At 50.9% G+C, this 18,951-nt stretch overlaps 1 protein-coding gene and 1 long non-coding RNA gene across 8 annotated transcripts in view; one reads left to right on the top strand and one right to left on the bottom strand.

The window, feature by feature from the left end:
• Window positions 1-5,409: 5,409 nt before the first annotated feature.
• Window positions 5,410-17,083, bottom strand: LOC140594436 (uncharacterized). The gene is made up of 3 exons (XR_011995220.1): window positions 17,006-17,083; window positions 10,127-10,302; window positions 5,410-5,856 (listed from the first exon to the last, which is right to left on the bottom strand). It is a non-coding gene; the product is annotated as an uncharacterized lncRNA (long non-coding RNA).
• Window positions 10,502-18,951, top strand: part of BDH1 (3-hydroxybutyrate dehydrogenase 1) — a 33,215-nt gene continuing 24,765 nt past the window's right edge. Inside the window, exon 1 of one of the 7 annotated variants that reach the window (XM_025990323.2) lies at window positions 10,502-10,743. The gene's annotated coding sequence lies outside the window, so the exon portion shown is untranslated. Of the gene's footprint in view, window positions 10,744-13,248; window positions 13,502-13,620; window positions 14,835-16,660; window positions 16,772-16,831; window positions 17,182-18,951 lie in introns of those variants that run through there. The other 6 variants (XM_072726449.1, XM_072726439.1, XM_072726408.1 and 3 more) reach the window with 6 other exon arrangements.

The raw sequence follows: 18,951 nt of genomic DNA, 5'->3' as shown, positions 1-18,951 counted from the left end.
TTAGTGCAGAATCTGTTTCTTGATTTCTCTCTCTTTTTCTTTGCTCCTTTGCTTTGTTTCTCAAATTCCAGCTATGAGTGAAATCGCCCGGTACTTGTGTTTCTCCGACTTATTTTACTTAGTGCTATGCCCGCCCGGTCCACCCAAGTCCTTGCAAACGGCAAAGGTTTTATTCTTTCTGTGGCTGCGGGACGTTCCGCTGTGTGCATGTGCAGCACGTGCTCTCCTCCACTCGCTCGTTCCTCTGCTGGTGACCTCTCGGGCTGCTTCCATGATTAGGCCTGGCAAGCAATGCTGCAGCCAACACACCTGTTATCCCTGAATTAGTGTTTTCCTTTTTTTTTTTGGGTAGATACCCAGTAATGTGAATCTGGATCATAGGGTAGTTCTATTTTTGACTTTTTGGGCAACTCCATGTTTTCCACGGTGGCTGAACCAGTTTGCATCTCCTCCAACAGTGCAGGAAATTTCCTTTGTCTCCACATCCTCACCAACACCTGTTTCTTGAGTTTTTGATTTTAGCCGTTCAGGCAGGTGTGAGGTGGTCTTTCAGCGTGGTTTTGATATGCATTTCCCGGATGATCAGTGATGTTGAGCATCTTTCTCATGCGTCTGTTGGCCACCCGGATGTCTTCTTTGGAGACATGTCTGTTCGTGTCTTCTGTGCGTTTTTTGATTGGATTATTTGGTTTTGGGGTGTTGCGTTGTTTCATTTCTTTTTATACATTTTGGATACTAACCCTTTATTGCGTGTCATTTGCAACTATCTTCTCCCATTCTGTAGTTTGCCTTTTAGTTTTTTTGATTGTTTCCTTTGCTATGCAGGAGCTTTTTAATGTCCATGTAGTCCTCATAGTTTATTTTTGCTTTTGTTTCCCTTGCCTTAGGAGACACATCTAGAAAAAATGTTACTATAGCCAGTATCAGAGAAATTACGACCCATGTTCTTTTCTAGGATTTTTGTGGCTTCCAGTCTCACATGTTAGGTCTTTAATCTATGTTTTAAAATTTAAGACTTTTAAAATAGATTTTATATATTTATTTATATATTTGAGAGGGATTGGGGGTGAGTGTAAGCAGGAGGAGGAGCAGAGGGAAAGGGACAGGCAGACTCTGCTGAGCACGGAGCACAGCACGGGCTTCCATCCTCCCACCTGAGATCACGATCTGAGCCGAGATTAAAAGTCAGACCCGTAACTGACTGAGCCACCCAAGCACCCCTTTAATCCTTTTTGAATTTATTTTTGTGTATGGTAAATGATGTGTAAGAAAGTGGCCTAGTTTCATTCCTTTCCATGTAGCTGTCCTGTTTTCTCAACACCCATTTGTTGAAGAGATTGTCTTTCTCCCACTGCATATTCTTGCCTCTTTTGTCAAAGATTCACTAACCATATAATTGTGGGTTTGTATTTGGACTTTCTCTCCTGTTCCTTTGATCCATATGTCTATTTTTGTGCCAGTATCCTACTGTTTTGATGACTACAGCTTTGTAATATAACTTAAAATCTGGAATTGTAATACTTCTAGATTTGTTTTTCTTTTTTCAAGATTGCTTTGGCTTTTTTGGGGTCTTTTGTAATTCCATAAAAATTTCAGGATCATTTGTTCTACTTCTGTGAAAAATGCTGTTAGCATTTTAATAGGAATTGCATTAAATCTATAGATTGATTTTGGGTAGTATGGGCATTTTTTTTTTAATTTTTATTTATTTATGATAGGAACACAGTGAGAGAGAGAGGCAGAGACACAGGCAGAGGGAGAAGCAGGCTTCATGCACCGGGAGCCCGACGTGGGATTCGATCCCGGATCTCCAGGATCGCGCCCTGGGCCAAAGGCAGGCGCCAAACCGCTGCGCCACCCAGGGATCCCTAGTATGGGCATTTTAACAACATTTGTTCTTGCAGTCTGTGAGCATGGGATATCTTTCCACTGGTTTGTGCTGTCTTCAATTTCTTTCATTGATGTTTTATAGTTTTCAGAGTACAGGTCTTTTACCTCCTTGGTTAAGCTATTTCTTTTTTTTTTTTTTTTTTTTTTGGTTAACCTATTTCTAGGTATTTTATTATTTTTGGTGTAATTGTAAACAGGATCACTTTATCAATTTTTCTGTTGCTTTGTTATTAGTGTATAGAAATGCGATGGATTTCTGTACGTTGATTTTTTATCCTATCCCACAACCTTAACTGAGTTCATTTATCAGTTCTAGTAGTTTTCTTGTGTGTGGAGTCTTTAGGATTTTCTGTATATAGTATCATATCATCTGTAAATAGTGAAAGCTTTACTTCCTCCTTACCAGTTTGGAGGCCTTGTTTTTTTTCTTGCTTGATTGTTGCGGCTACGACTCCCAGTAATATGTTGAATAAAAGCCGTGAGACTGGACATCCTTGTCTTGTTCCCAGGCAGGAGAGGTTTTAAGGTCACATGGCAACATAGTGGCAGAAACTGGATGCTGGTTTTTTTTTGACTCTGGAGAAGTGTTCAGACCTGCTGAACTGCTAATTTATAATTAGACTGTAGAAGAAGAGTTCTTCCCAGCTTTGTCACTTTGACACAGGCTGCCCTTGAAAAGCCTGTCTCTCAGAGCACTTTAAGAATGGGAAAAGTTAGGGACGCCTGGGCGGCTCAGCGGTTAAGGGTCTGCCTTTGGCTCAGGGCGTGATCCTGGAGACCCAGGATCCAGTCCCACGTCGGGCTCCCTGCAGGGAGCCTGCTTCTCCCTCTGCCTGTGCCTCTGCCCCCACCCCCACCCATGTGTCTCTAATAAATAAATAAAATACTTAAAAAAAAAAAAGAATGGGAAAAAACAAAACAGGAGTGGGCACCACCAATTTTCAGGGGCCCCCTTTGGCTCTCTCCCGTCAGGCAAAGGGAAAGTGGTAAATAAAAGCAAAAAAGCTTGTGTTTTCTTCCATCAAGCCCCAGGAAGCAGAAACACTAGAGAGACCTCAGAAGATGAAGTAAATATGGGTACAGATGTAAGTGGCTGTCCCCAGAATAATGTGGCTGTCCCACATTAGCTGTGATCACAGCATCCTGGGTGACTCCGTTGCTGTCACCTCGGGAATCAGGTTGCCGGCATCGCATGGGGAATGTTCCTTTCAGTTTGTTCTCTGCCTCTGGCCAAGGCTGTGTAGACATTTGAACCAGTTTCAGAACATCTCTGCCCTCTTGGCCCCCGGTTGGAATTAGGGGAAAAGTGTGTACTCATGCCTGGGTGGACAGGTAAAGGGGAGGAGCCTTGGACATACCTAAGAAGGGGGCCCTGGAGGCAGGAGCAGCTGCACCCCAGAATGTTGGGGTTGTCCCTTCTCTGCCGACCTTGGAAAGTCTTACCGGAGTTTTTAATGCTGAGTAAGCAAGGTGGCTGTGCCAACTTAATGTAGTTATTCCTTCATTTATTTATTCAACGAACACGTATGAAGTGCCTACTGGGTGTCTTGAGCTGTTTATAATATCCCCTTATATTCCATCCAGTTGACTCCATTCCTTCAACTAAATCCAGCTTGCCTGTTCCAGTATGCGACAGGCATCCCCACAGACTGCAGGGCGCCACCACGGCAGGGCCACATCTCTGGGTTGCCGTCTGCCTCCCTTTCTCCTATCTCCCCTTCTTCCCTTGGGGACTGTGTCTTAACCATTCCCCACCTCCACTTCTGGTTCCGTAGCCTAGTTCCTTGTATCGTGGAGGCTTCCATTTGCTGTTTGTTTTTTAACCTATTAATTTTTAAATATTTTATTTATTTATTCATGAGACACACACACACACACAGAGAGAGAGAGAGAGAGGGAGGCAGAGGGAGAAGCAGGCTCCATGCAGGGAGCCCAATGCAGGACTTGATCCTGGGTCTCCAGGCTCACCCTGGGCCGCAGGCGGCGCTAAACGGCTGAGCCACCCGGGCTGCTCTAACCTACTGTACATTTAGTATTAGTCTAGAATGTATGTTCCATGAGCGTAGGAATTTGCTGTATCCAGCATCTATGTCAGGGTCTAGGATTTCACACGGCAGGGGCTCAATATATAGTTATAGAATAAATAACTGAATATTAGAGCAATTTAAAAAAAATGCATAGGGCAGCTCCTCTGTTCTCAGAAGGCTTTTTAATTTAAAATTAATATACCAGGATTAGGAGCTTAATTCCCTCCCTTTGAGCATGAGCTAGAATTAGTGACTTGTCTCCCAAGAATGAATATAGAAGAGGGAAAATAGGAACTTTTTTGGGCAGAAACCTGGCAGACATTTTAACCAAGTGCCAAGGTTAATGTTATCTATGTTCACATTAGGGGAGATTGGGTGAGGCGTATATGTGAAGTTTTCATCTAAAATTGTTCAAAATAAAAGCTTATTAAAGCATAAATGACGTAGTATATTCTTAGTGTAAGAAATTCAAGGAGTTTGGAAATGAAGTAAAAGTAAAAGGCCCTCACCCCTCTACCATCCTAATCCCTTAGAAATAATAACCATTGGGAGTTCGGCATCTAATATCCCACATCTTTCTTCATGCCAGTAAGTTTGTAATGTTGCATATCCCACAAATAGTTCTCTTCAAATTGAAAAACAGGTTATAGAGAACCAACTGATGGTTACCAGAGGGGAGATGGGTAGAGGAATGGGTAAAACAGGTGATGGAGATTAGGGAGTGCACGTGTCCTGACGGGCCCCAGGTGTCGAACGGAAGGGTTGAATCACCATGTCATACACATGAAACTGATATTACACTGTATGTTAGTTAACTAACTGGAATTTTAAAAAGCACGTGTGATTTGAAAAAAACGCTGTCAGGGGCAGCCCTGATGGCACAGCGGTTTAGCGCCACCTTCGGTCTAGGGCGTGATCCTGGAGACCCGGGATCGAGTCCCGCGTTGGGCTCCCTGCATGGAGCCTGCTTCTCCCTCTGCCTGTGTCTCTGCCCCTCTCTGTGTCTCTCATGAATAAATAAGTCTTTATAAACAAACAAACAAAAAAACCACTGTCAGTAGACCATGGTGTACATATTGTTCTGTTCCTTGTTTTTTTTCACATTACTGTATGTCTTGGATCTCTTTCCTTGTCTCCACGTATATTGGACTTCAGTGGTGTTAACGGCTGTGCGGTGTTCCGTGGCCGGGAATCAGAGTGGTTAGCACTTGCCTGGTCGTGTGTGTGTGCCTGGATGCAGGTGTGAACTAGTTCAAGCAAGAAGAATGTCTCAGGGGGCTCGTGAGCATGAGGGACGACGGAGCCCGGGCAGGGCTCTCGGCTTCTCTACTTGCTGGTCTTCTCTGCCTCTGGGCTTCACCACTCCGGTCACGCTCCCTGTGGCCGGGCCAGCCGTATTTGTCAGGTGCAAGGTGTCGGAGCTGTGGCTCGGGAACTCCCCAGCTACCTCCTAAGCTTCATACGTCACACCCTTAGACTGGCCCTCTTTCTTTCAATTCCAGAATTTCAGGGGATGTGTCTAATTGGCCTGCTGTGGGTCAAGGGAACCCCATAAACCCCATCATCTGTGGCCAGGAAGGCTGATTTGTTCTAACAAGAATCATGTTTCAGGGGATGGAGAAGCCGGGACACGAGGAAGAGTGATTCAGAAAAGTAGCCAATCTGGGCAGGTAGTATTTTTGGTATAGGTGAACCATAACTTATTTAAACATTCCATCGTTTATTTTTTATTTTTTTCTGTTACAAATAATGTTGCATCAAATACCCATGTGCACACGGGTCTGTAAAGTGTGTTAGTATTTTTGTAGTCTGGAGTCCTAGCTCGGAGTTGCCGCGTCCGTGGGTATCATGCATGCTGCCAAATCATTTTCAAAGACGATTGCAATTTTCCCTCCTGCCAGAAGCGTATGGGGGTGCTGTTTCCTCACTTCTCACGAATCTGTTAATTTTCACCAATGTGATTGACAAAAATATTTTTTTTTTCAAAAATATATTTCTAATTTACACTTTAAAGTTGATTCATCATCGTATTTGAGCCCATCTTCTTATGTTTATCAGCCATTCGATTTTCTTTTTTGTGATTTATCTACCTTTTGTCAATTTTTTTCAATTAGATTATTTCTCTTTTTCTTATTCATCTGTAGGAGTATTTTATATGCTGAGGATTTTTAGCCCTTCTCTGATCTGCATGTTGCAAATGTTTTTGCTCAGCCAGTGACTTGAATGGTTGGTTCTCCTCGTACAAAAGTATACATTTTTAAGTGGTTTAATCTTTCAGTCTTTTCCTTTGTGTCTCCTGGGCATTGTGTTAGGTTTAGCAAATCCTTTTCCAACCTCAAGGTTATTGAAATAGTTTTATATTTTCTTCCAGTATTTCTATAGTTTTAGTTTTCATTTTTGAATCTTTAATCTACTTAGAATTTATTTTTGTGAATGGTATATGCATAGATAATCGTCCCCATACCATTAAATAATTCATCTTTTTTGAGGATCCAGGATCCTCACCTCCAGGATCACACCCTGGGTGATGGTATGTGTCCGCATACCATTAAATAATTCATCTTTTTTGGTTGGAAATGCCACTCTTAGGGTATATTAAATTTCCATTAACTTGTGGTTTCATTTCCGGACTGCCTATCTATTCCATTAATCTGCCTTTTTACTCATGCACCAGCACCATACTTCCTAATTAGCTTAGCTTTGTAGTATGTCTTGATCTTTTGAAGCATTTCTCAAAATTATCCTGCTTAATTTTGCATATTTATTCATTCAGAATCAATGGCCAAGTTCTTCCCTCCCCCTCAAATGTCATGAATTCTAGATAAATGTAAGGAAAACCCCATCTTTTATGATGTTGTCTTCTATCTGGAAACATGGTATGGCCCCTCATTTTTCAGTTCATCTTTCATGTATCTTTGTGAAGACCTACAACTTTTTTTTTTTTTAAACAAAGGCTTTGCAATTTCTTGTTGTCTCCAGGTACTTCGGTTTTTATTGCATTGTGATTATTATGATTTTTTTTTTACCACTACATTTTCTAAACAGGAAAGCTTTTTAAAAAAGATTTTATTTATTTGATACAGAGAGAGAGAGTGAGCAGGTGCACACACAAGGGGTGGGGAGGAACAGAGGGAGAGGGAGAAGCAGACTCCCCACTAAGCAGGGAGCCTGACAGGGGGCTCAATTCCAGGACCTTGGATCCTGAACTGAGATGAAGGCAGACGCCTGACTGAGCCACCCAGGTGCCCTAAATGGGAAGCTTTAAATTTTCTCGATTTGTCTTGTGTTCAACTTCCTGAACTCCATTATTATTCTAATAACTATTATGTTAACTATCCTGAAAAGTTTGGATTATCATAGGGCCTGCAGTAATGGTAGTTTTGACTCCTTTTATTTATACTTCACTTCTTTTTCTTGCCTGATTTCAGCCTTGTCATTGAGTGCCTGGGCATGGGGTCTCTCTTTGGGACAGGACACTGGGTCTCTGCCTTCCTGCTGCAAGTCCCTCAACCATGGGTGAAGCTCTATTATTATTTTGTGTGTCTGTGTGTGTGTGGGGGGGGACCCATCCCCTGATCCAGCCTCCACTTATCAGAACATACCCTTCCTGCAAGCATGGCTCTCATACTCTCTTGTGGCTGCTGCAGGATCACATCACACAAGAAAATGAGCAGCCAGTTGAGGAAACACCTGCTATGCCCCGAGTCCCAGAAAACATCTCACTTCCCTTCACACTGCCAGTTTTGCCTTTGCTTCTAGCTTGTTAGTACCGGAGAACTGGGTTGGTCAGTCTGGTAGTCTTTTGCTTCCAGCTTCCTGTCCCCGTTGTCATCTCCTCATGTCCCATGCTCTCTTTGTCTCAACTCTCATTGGCCCACTAGGATGCCAATTTGTGTTTCCATCTTCGGCCACCCCAGACTTGAGCCAATGATTGGGAGAGAAGAACACGAAGGCTGGGCAATTGCACTGGAGACTGGCTGCAGAAACTGGTGAAGTAGGAGGGATGAAGAAGCAAGGAGAGGTTCCAGAAACTCTTGGTCTGGCTGAAGTAGTTTCCAGTTATGAGGAAAACGTGCTAGGATAACCCAGGGATACCCCTGCTGGCCAGGATCCCCCAAAAGAGGACCTGGAAGATTCATAGGAGTCAGACAGACACTGCCAAACACCATGAAATCCAAGCTTTCCAGCTCCCCACCCGACCCCACCTTACCCCAGCCGCTCCTCAGCCTCATTTCTTTAGATTCTCTTCATTTCTCTAAGCTCTTCCTTCCAGTTTGGCAATTGTCGTGGCCCACAACTAGCCTGGACTCATCAGACTGTTAATATCACGAAAGACCCTGTCCCCCAAAAGGAAAAGGCGGGGTACTGTTCTAGATTAAGAGAAACTAACCGGACCTAACTAAACATAAGTTATTTTCCTCAGTTGGAATCTTGATGGAGAGGAAAAAATGTAAAACTACAAAAGGACATTATTAGGACAACTGAAGAAAATCTGAGTATAGATGAACTGGATCCTACTGTTATCAATGTTAAATTTCTTAAATGTGATAATATAGTGTCACAGTTATGTAGGAGAATTGCCCTATTGCTTTGTTCTTTTGAAATAGATTCTAAAATATTTGGGAGTCATATGTCATGATGTCCGTCTGCAACATACTTTCAAATGACTCCGCCAAGTGTGTAAGTGTATGTGTATTAGGGAAGGCAAATGTGACCAACAATTGACAATTGTGACTCTAGATTATACTGAATGGGTGTTCATTATACCCTTCATCTTTTCTGTAATTTTAAACTTTTCTCAAGCTAGAAATCTGGAGGAATAATATCCTATCTTTGAATCTGTGATCCAAGGCAATGACCTCCTCTATGAACCCTGTTGCTTGGCCCCAATCGGAAGGAACAGCTCCCTCTTCCATCCTCCCAGAGCCCGTGGAATCGCCTGGTAGTGCGCCCCAGCTGCCCTGGAGTGGGTAAGCTGCAGATGTGTGGGCCCCCTCCTTAGACTGTGAGCCCCGGAGGGCAGTGATTGCAGGGACAGGAGGAGAAGGAGAGGGATTTTAAGGACTTTGGCTCTTGATGATGGAGGCTTCGCAAGTTCAAAAGCATCAGCATAGGCCCCAGGGTGGAGCCCCAGGGAAGAGTTCAAAGGTGGTCAGGAGCAGAATTTCCTCTCCTGAGGAGTCCGTCTTCTATTAAGGCCTTCGGTTAGCTGGGTGAGGCCATCCACGTTATGAAGGGTAATCTGCTTGGCTCAAAGTCTACGGACTTAAACGTTAAATTCATCTAAAAACACCTTCACTAAAGCTTTCAGTATAAAGTCTGACTAAATACATGGGCACTGTGGCTAGCCAAGCTGACATGTAAAATTAACCATCAGCCGCCGCTCCATGGCAACCAGGCATCCATACGCACCTCCTTAAATCATACCTGCTCTCCAGACAGAGACAGTAAGAAGGTGATAAGTCCCTCCAACACGACAGGACTATCCTGTATACAACTGAAAATGCACTGACACTTTCCCTAAAGAGGATGCAAAGTCCTTGGCTGATGTCTACTCTTCTCCTTGGTATCCCATAACTTAAATACTATGCTGTGAGGTTAACAATACTATGGTAAATATGACATAAAGTAAAAAATAGGGGTACCTGGGGGGCTCAGTGGTTGAGTGTCTGCCTTCAGCCCAGAGCATGATCCTGGGGTCCTGGGGTCGTGTCCCGCTTAGGGCTCCCTGCAGGGAGCTTACTTCTCCCTGTGCCTGTGTCTCTGCCTCTCTCTCTCTGTGTCTCTCATGAATAAATAGATAAAACCTTTAAAAAAATAAGTCAAAAATATAGTTTCCTCTATTATATTACCTAAGGGGATAATTGAGGAAAGACAACAAAGATATTAAACACACATACGTGCATAACCAAATACAGAAGAACTCCTTATGACAATTATGGTCCTTGTTTTCTGTAACTGGTCACGCGGTTGTAGCTGGTATTTATGATTCCCCTTCCCTCCTGCCCATTGCATATTCCCTTTGTCCTCGGCTGGTTTTACTTCTTTGCCTGGTAAGATGCCCTGCACTTCACTCATGGAGGATCAAGGTCATTGGTAGTCCCGCCTGAATTTGATGGTCATTTTCCACTGACTTCAATCACAGGGTAGGGTAATCCTAAGGGACACCTTTAAGAGGCTCCCTGTACTCCAGACATACTTCTCCTTACCTGCATCGTGATGGTCAAGGGGTATGTTTGGCCCCCGCTTCTCGCAGCTAACCCTGTCCAAAGCTACTTGGCCATCTTGAAATCTTTCTCAGGTTCCGACTCTGGGTCATGCTCAAGGCATTCTCTGGATATTTCCACTCAGGCCAGTTCCCATGTTCATTTATGCCTACATATACCTGGCAGGAAACGGTTAAGATGAAGTCAGCTGGAGCTGCCCTTTGGCATAAATTTTTTCTTATGTGTCCCTAAGCAAAGGCATTTATTCTTGACCCTCTGCTCATCAGAGTGCCAAACTCACAGACATTTTAAGCTTAAAACAAACATTTACAAGGTGACCTTTGTCTATTTAATGACAAACGCAGCAACATCCAGAACTCTAAATATTGTGGTTTATCATTAGTCAGTTTTATCATATGAACATGAGAATTTCCCTTCCCAGCTAAAGGCAAGAATTGAAATAAGACTTATACATTTCGGCAGAGGTTTCCAGAGGTGTGCCTTACACCCTATTAACTGAGCATTAAGAGGATTCCAGGTGTATCTGCCTTGTAGCTTACCTGGAGAGTACTCTGCGTGCTGATAGCTGAGGACGCATTGTTATCCTACCACCAGCTAAGGTGAGTCAACACTGAATGTGAGAACTGTCAACAGAAGGAAAACTTTCAAGTCTCCCCCGGGTGGAGGGGAAGGAGTTGGGAAGGACCAGATATGCCTTGGGAAGGAAGCTTTGGGAACCCCAAATTGAGAGGCAGCAGCTTGGCAATTTGATTTCCCTTTTGAAATAGCAGGTTCTGTCCTTGGTAATAAAAAGCAGAAAATATTTTTAAAAATATATATTCATTTGAAAAAAAAAAGGAAAAGATATCAATAAAAATAAGCATATGGTTTGGTATCCTGATTTTTAAGAGTGTACTATAACAGTCTTTGAAGAAACAGCATTTGAAGGTCAGGAAATTAAATCAGATTTAGATTGAGAATCTTGTCCCATCTTTTTCTCTTTCAAAGTTCATATGGTCAATTAGAATTGACCTGTAATTACTTTTCCTAGTTTGAGGGCATCAGATCTTGGCATCTGTGTTGTATTTGTTGGAAAGAAATGTCCATGTAACAAGGCATTGGAGCTTCTGTGAGATCACTCACCAAAACAGTGGTTTAATAGGTCATAAAAAATTCTCTACTCCAAATACTCTCATAAACTGGATTTTTTTTTTAACAAAGCAAGAACCTTAGGACAACTGGTGGTATGCTTAAAGTGAGCCTTGGGGGGCCGGGGGGCACCCGGGTGGCTCAGTAGGTTGAGCGTCCAGTTTGGTTTCAGCTCAGGTCATGATCTCAGGGTCTTGAGATCAAGCCCCATACTGGGGCTCTGTGCTGATGGAGCCTGCTTGAGACTCTCTCTCTAGCCCTGACAGGCTCCGCTTGTGAGCACTCTCTCTAAAAAAAGACTTTGGAATAGTACAGACTTTTGTAGGATCTGTCTCTGCCCCTTGCTAGTTGTGTTGCTGTGGGCAATTATTTGACCTCTCTAGGCCTCAACTTCCTTAGATGCAAAATGGGGGTGATCTTAGGTCACTGTTAAGAGTAAGTAAAATAACGCACACAAAGCTCTTGACATAGTATCTGGTACATAGCAATTAACTGCTAAATTGTGTCGTTGAAAACAGGGACCCAGCATTTGGTATCGCTGCATTCGGAGAACAAAGCATAATGCCTGCGATAGAGCACAGCTCAGATGTAGACTGAAAGAAGGAAGAAAGGAGATGTATGGGTTGCTCCGGCTTGGGGTGAATGGGCAGAGGTGGGGACACTGTCTTTTTACCTTCTCATACATTCCCTCTTCAAAGGTCCCAGTTACCTCAAAGAAACTTTGTTTAAATTTCCAAACTGCTGGAGCACCTGGCTGGCTCACCTGGCAGAGCATGTGATCTCAGGGCCCTGAGTTCAGGCCCCAAGTTGGGCATGGAGCCTACTTTAAAAAAAAAAAAAAATCTAAACTACTCCTCAGGGCAAACTGTAGTTAAAAAAAAAAAAAAGTTAAATACATTGTAGTCAAGAGACAGAAAGAGAGTGGGGATGTGGGTGCCTGGTACTTTTCCAGAAAGGTCTAAGCTCTTGTTTTCCTTGCTCTTTCACTGCAGGGAAAAGGCTGGGCCCCCAGTTCTCATTCAGGGGAAGAATTCAGAATTATAGTCACATCACGATCCAGGGCTCTTTTCAGCGCCTTTGGATTCTGAGCACCACAGCTTTTAGAATAATCCATTGGGCCTTTTCTTTGTTTCACTGTCTATGATAGAAGAAAGCTGTTCGATACTTTTAAAATTCTGCAGAATTAAGATAAGGGCACATCTCTAGGCACACACCCCCCTTTTTTTTAAAATCCATTTGTATCCAAACAGAAGCCCTGCAAGGTTTGGAATAGTAAGTGGTTTTACTCTCCTCTCTTCCCCAGCAAGGCTCCGCCTGGAGGGCTGCACAGGTGGGCTTCCAGGGGCCTTCCAGGTGGCTGGCCCAGGGCAGGATTTAACCTGCATCACTTGATATTCAACACTTAATGCCGAGGGCAGAGGAGGCCCAGGGCATTCAGAGACAGGACAGGGCCAGATGTAGAGGGGAGGGCTGGGGCTAGGAAGAAGAGGGAATGATCAGCTTGCCTGGGATTCAGGAAGGGTGTGAACCAGGAGGCAGTGAGGAACTGGACTGAACCGGAGCAGTCACTGGGGCTCTCTGTGCAGTGGGAGCTCTTAAGAGGGCTTCCTTCCAACCGAGAGTCTTTCAGGATGCCATCTCCTCTACAAAGCCCTTCCTGAAGTCCCATTATACTTACATGCCCCTCTTTTAGAGGATTTACAGGACTTCTAATGATTCATTAACTTATGTACATGTCTCATTTCCCTCCTTGAAGGGAACAGCTAAGGGCTGTTTCCCTCCCCAGACTAGCAGCCTTGGTGGTGCTGAAAAGTGCTAGGTGCTAGGTGCCCAACACCCGGCCTGAGACCTTGTATCTGGGTAGAGAAGCAGCTTTTGCAAGGGGGAGGGGAAGAGGCGGGCAGAAAGGAGACAGCATGGGAGTGACTTGCGTCCCACATGGCCTCCGCTTCCACGTTCAACCCCAGAGCTGAGTTTCTCCCGTTTCAAAGTCAGCAGCCAGCACCTTGGAAGTCGGGGAGAAGAGATTTAAGGGCGGTGCCGAGTGTGACCTTGTCAGGCTGTCACCCAGACCCAGGCCACGGCTGGCCCATCTCTTGGGAGCCCCAGGACTTCCTGCTGGTCTCTGAGAGCTCCTGAGTGAGGCCCTCGAGGGCAGGCCCGCTGGGAGATGAAGGAGCAGGAGCTCAGGCTCAACAAATGGATTCCTGCTTAGCCGACTGGGAGAAGGTCTGCTGAGGATAACCCTGAAAGGCGGGCAGGGTGCCTCTTCTGGGTTAATGATCCGCTTGCTCTGGGTTCCCCAGAGAAACACCGAGCAACAATCTCTGGTCCAGGTGGTTTGTTTCGGGAACAGGTCGGAGGGAACAGCAGAGGGGAGGGAGGCTCAGGCAAGCAAGAACAGAGAAAAGCGGTCCAGGGCTGCGGTACTCAACTGAGGACGTTGGGCAGCACCGTGGGCAGCCGGGGCTCGGTCCTCTTAGGGGCCACACAGAACGCACCTCAGAACCGTCCCACCGGAAGACGGGAAGAGGGGAGTATTTCTCCGCCAGCTGTTTCTGCCTCAAAGCCTGTCCCTAAACAGGGTTAGGTTTTTTTGCATTTGCAGGCATATGCGTGTGTAGGGATGGGCAGTGATTTCCTGCTGGGCTCCCTGGCTGCTGTGACCGCGAGGACCCGAGGCAGGCAAGGTGCTCTCGGGGACACCTGAAAGCAGTGGTTCGTCTCAGCAAAGCTGGAAGAGAAAGATGGGCTGGGAAGACGGGAGGCCAGCGGGGCGGTTTGATAGACCTTCAGGCCCAGCGTCCTTTCCTGGTCTTCTGGAAATAGAACCACATTTCCCTTTCGTTCTCGGCCCAGAGTCAGGCCCTCCGGGTTTTCGAGGTGGAAACAGAAATTCTTCCTTTAATTAAACGCCTTTCTGGCAACGTATAGTCCTCAAAGCTGCAGCCCCGGGTAACGATTTTGGGCTGTGGCTGTGGCAGGTGCAGGGGGAGCACCGTGGAGAGCCCGCTGCCGCAGGTGGTCTGTAAAATGGGTACAGGGACCTGCGTGCATCCTGCCTTTGCGACCAACGCTGTGTGTCAGGAGCTGGGGATAAAGCTCAGCCTCTCCCAGGACGCTGACAAGCTTTTTAACCCCCACCGGCCCGCCCTGGCCCCGGTTCACCTGCGTAGCCCCCCCTGCCCATCCGCGCTCCTCTGTGATCGGACCCGAACGAAGCTCGAAGCTCGGCCACTAATGGGTCCCGGCAGTTCGCGTCCTCCCCTCCGCCCGGTTTCTTGCCGGACGCCCCGGAGCCGCGGCCTGTTGGCCCCGCAGGTCCCAGGGCTGGGGCTCTGCGGCTAAGCACCTGCGCTCGCTCTTTACAAGGACAAAGAGAAAAACCACCCGGTGGCCCCGACCGGCTCCAACGTCCGCAAACACGCTCGGGAGCGGCAGGACGCGGGCGCCTGGCCGGGTGTCCCGGGTCCGCGCGGGGGGGCAGGTGCAAGAGCCCAGACGCTCCCGAAGGCGGTTGGCGCGAAGGCGGTTGGCGCTGGAGGCCGAGGCCCCGCGAGGGGTAGGTCCGGGGCGGGGGGGGGGGGGGGGGGGCCCCGGACTGGGGGTACCCGGGAGCGGGGGGGCCGCGGGGGGCGGGGGGCCGGACTGGGGGTACCCGGGGGCTGGCGGGCCGCAGGTGAGGAGCCCACCCCCGCAGTCACCCCGCCCCCTGCACGGCCGCCCCCTCCGCCCCCCCCCCCCCGCCCCCTGCACAGCCGCCGCCTCCCCCTCCCCGCCCCCCGCACAGCCGCCCCCTCCCCCTCCCCCTGCACAGCCGCCCCCTGCACAGCCGCCCCCTCCGCTCCCCCGGCCCCCTGCACAGCCGCCGCCTTCCCCTCCCCGCCCCCTGCACAGCCGCCCCCTCCGCCCTCCCCCTGCACAGCCCCCTCCCCTCCCCGTCCCCCCTGCACAGCCTCCCCTCCCCCTCCCCCTGCACAGCCCCCTCCCCTCCCCGTCCCCCCTGCACAGCCTCCCCTCCCCCTCCCCCTGCACAGCCCCCTCCCCTCCCCGTCCCCCCTGCACAGCCGCCTCCTCCCCCTCCCCCTGCACAGCCGCCCCCTCCCCGTCCCCCCTGCACAGCCGCCCCCTCCCCCACTCCGCCCTCCGCCCCCCGCAGCCCAAGGCGGAGCAGCCGCGGCGGGAGCGCCGACTCGGGGAAGCGCCGTCCGCGGCCGGGCCGCTCCGCCCAGGGGCCGGGGGCAGGAGGGGCCGCTCCCCGCAGCTCCCGCGCCGCGCCCTCCGCTCGGGTCCCCGCGGCCCTGGGCGGCCCCGGCCGGGCGGCGGGTCCCGGGGGCGGGGCGGGGGCGCCCCCAGCTCCATGTCGGTCTCCGTCCCGCTGACGCGCCGCCCCGAGGCCGCAGGGTGCAGAGGCCCCGCCCGCCCCCGCCCGCCGGGGGACGCCGCCCCGGGCCGCAGGGGGGAGGCCGAGCGGCACCCGCGGGCGCCCAGCCCCGCCACGGCCCCGCGAAGCTCCCGCCCCCGCTGCGGCCCGGGGGGCGCGGACCTGGGGCCCGGGGGCTGCGGGGCGCGGCGGGGACGCGGGGCCTGGGCGGCGCCGCCTCAGCCAATGGGAGCGCGGCCGGAGCCGAGCCCCCGCCGGGGAGGAGGGAAGGAGGGACCCGGGACGGCGGTGGCGCCCGGGCCTCGGCGCGCGGAGCGGGGCGGCGCCTGCGCGTCCGGGGCGTCCCCGGGGCTGCTGGAGCGCGCGGCGTGCAGGGGAGGGGCCGGGGGAGGATGGGCGCTGGAGCGCAGGGCGTGCGGGGGAGGGGTGGGGGGGGACGGGGAGGACAGGGGAGCAGGGGAGGGGGAAGAGTGGGTGCTGGAGCGCGGGGCGTGCGGGGGAGGGGTGGGGGGGACGGGGGGGACAGGGGAGCAGGGGAGGGGGAAGAGTGGGTGCTGGAGCGCAGGGCGTGCGGGGGAGGGGCCGGGGGAGGATGGGCGCTGGAGCGCAGGGCGTGCGGGGGAGGGGTGGGGGGGACGGGGAGGACAGGGGAGCAGGGGAGGGGGAAGAGTGGGTGCTGGAGCGCAGGGCGTGCGGGGGAGGGGTGCGGGGGGGTACAGGGGAGCAGGGGAGGGGGAAGAGTGGGCGCTGGAGCGCGGGGCGTGCGGGGGAGGGGTGGGGGGACGGGGGGGACAGGGGAGCAGGGGAGGGGGAAGAGTTGGTGCTGGAGCGCGGGGCGTGCAGGGGAGGGCGGGGTGGGGAAGCAGGGCAGGGGGCGGGGTGGAGGGCGGGAGGGGGCAGCAGGGGAGCGGCGGGTGCCGGAGCGCGCGGCGTGCAGGGGAGGGCGGGGGGTGCCGGGGCGCGCGGCGTGCGGGGTGGGGGCGGGGTGGAGGGCGGGGGGAGGCGGGAGGGGCGGGGTGGGGGCGGGGCGGGTGCTGTTCCGGCCGCGCCTGGCGCCGTCCGCGTGGCCGAGCCCTGCGCGCGTCCTGCAGCCGGCGGGCGCCGAGCGGCCTGAGGTCAGCGGCCTGGGGTCCCCCGGGGCTGGGGTCGGGGCGGGGGCCGGGGCCGGGGCCTGGCCCGGTGCGACCCGCGGGAGCCCAGCTGCGCCGGGAGCTGGCGGCTTCGCGCTCGGCCGCGCCGCGTGTGGTCCGCCCCGCCGGGCACCGGAGCCGCCCTTGGCGGGGGGCAGTGGCCGGAGCCCCGCGGGGCGCTCGCAATCGGGGGGGGGGGGGGCGGTGCCGCCTACTTACAGGCGCGGCGCTCGGTGCGGTCCGGAGGCGCGGAGGGAAGGGCCGAGCTGGAAATGCAGCAGCCGGAGCCGGGGCCTGTAGTTAGGGCATCAGGAGGAGCCCCGCGGAGGAGCCCCGCGGAGGAGCGAGCCCCGGACCAGCACTTGGCCGCGTGGACAGGTCAGGTGTGGCACAGGGTGCGCAGCCCTGGGAAGCTGGAGGAAAAGCGGAGGGCGCGGGGCTTGCTGAGCGACCGTGGGGCAGGAGGGAACGCGGAGACGGGTCGGAGGCACCCCCCCCCCCCCCCCCCCCCCCCCCCCCGGGTCTGATGGGTGCACCCGGGTTTGAACTGCGGTGAGCACTTAGGAGTGGAATGGCTCTTTGTCAGTTGTACTAATATTTTTATTTCTTTTGCGTACGCACCGGAAATCCTGGAAATATCTTTGATTTTTTATTCTTGCACATCCTCCTCTCAGATGTGTCAGTTAAGGAGCACCTGGGTGGCTCAGTCAGCTGAGCATCTGCCTGCAGCTCAGGTCATGATCGCAGGGCCCTGGGATTGAGACCCAGGAGCCTGAAGTCCACCCCCTGCTCATTGGGGAGTCTGCTTCTCCCTCTCCCTGCCACTCCCCCACCCCTGTCAAATAAATAACATTTATTTTAAAAGTGTCAGTTAAATCATACTGGGCTCTACCTTCAAAATGTAGCCAGATTCTGACCACTTTTTGTTACCTTGGTAGTTTCCACCGGGGTCACGGTCACAGTCAGGGTCAGGGTCGGGGTCGGCAGCCCTTCTGTCTACCTCCAGAGAGCTCCTTTTCACCATTCACTAGAGTTGCCGTGCACAACCTTTTTTCTTTCTTTTTTCTTTCTTTCTTTATTTTTTTGCCATGCACAACCTTGAAGGCTATAGAGGATGGTCCTGTATGGCCGCCCAAGCATACAATGGTCTCCCTACTTCCGCTTTGTTCATCCTCAGTTTCTTCTTAACCCAGTGACACGTGGTGTTAAAATAGAAGTCTGATCATACTAGGCCTCTGCTGAAAACCCCCCTAAGTAATTCACATTTTACGTGCCTACTGTGTGGCGGACACTGTTAGGTGTTGGCTGTGACAGTGACCAAAGCAGACAACCCCCCCCCCCCCCCCACTCTCAGAGCTTACATTCTCCTTGGACTGAAGATAACAAATAAGATAAATAAGTACAACGTGTATACTGTTATAATGTAGTAAGCCGGGGGCGGGGGGGGGGGGGCGGAACAGGAAAGGAGGAATAGAAAATGTCAGGGTAGGGGTGGGATTGATGGACCAGCCAGGGAATGTCTTACTGAGTAAATATTTGAGTAAAAGACCAAAGTGGGAGAATGAGCCCTATGGATGGGGGCGGGGGGTGAAGAATGTTCCAAGTAGAGGGAAAAGTAAGGGCAAAGTTCCCAAGGCAGGAGGTTACTTGTCATGTTCTAAGTATAGCAAGAAAGGCCCCGGTAACCAAGGTGTAGTGAACAAGGTGGGATGAGGCCAGTGAGGTCATGAGGACCCAGATCACGGACGGTCTCGGCGGCAATCTATAGTGATTTTGGCTTTTACTCGGAGCAAGAGTTTGTGCAGGAGGGACGTGATCTGCATATTTCACAGGATCATGGAGGCCACTGTTGAGCAGCGTCCAAAGGGGGACAAAGGTAGAGGCAGGGAGCCAGTGGGCGGCGACTACAATAATCCAGGCAAGAAGTGAAGACGGCTTAGGCAGAGGTGATCATCAGAGGGTCCTAGATATACTGAAAAGGTGGAGTCAGGATCTGCTAACAGCCTGGCTGTGGAGTGTGCAAAAAGAAGAGCTGGAGAAGCAGGTGTTCAGTGCCGTGGCACGGGCTCAGCTGTGGGCAGGTGCTTATATCGGATCAGCTGTTGAACATTCCGGTGGGAATGTTGGACGGGCAGGCGGATGCGTAAGTCTGGAGCTGGGAGGAG

The sequence above is a fragment of the Vulpes vulpes genome, chromosome 1 (assembly GCF_048418805.1).
Source record: "Vulpes vulpes isolate BD-2025 chromosome 1, VulVul3, whole genome shotgun sequence".
Classification (NCBI taxonomy): Eukaryota; Metazoa; Chordata; class Mammalia; order Carnivora; family Canidae; genus Vulpes; species Vulpes vulpes.
Note: the sequence above shows the minus strand (reverse complement) of the source record. Positions and strands in the feature narration are given on the sequence as shown.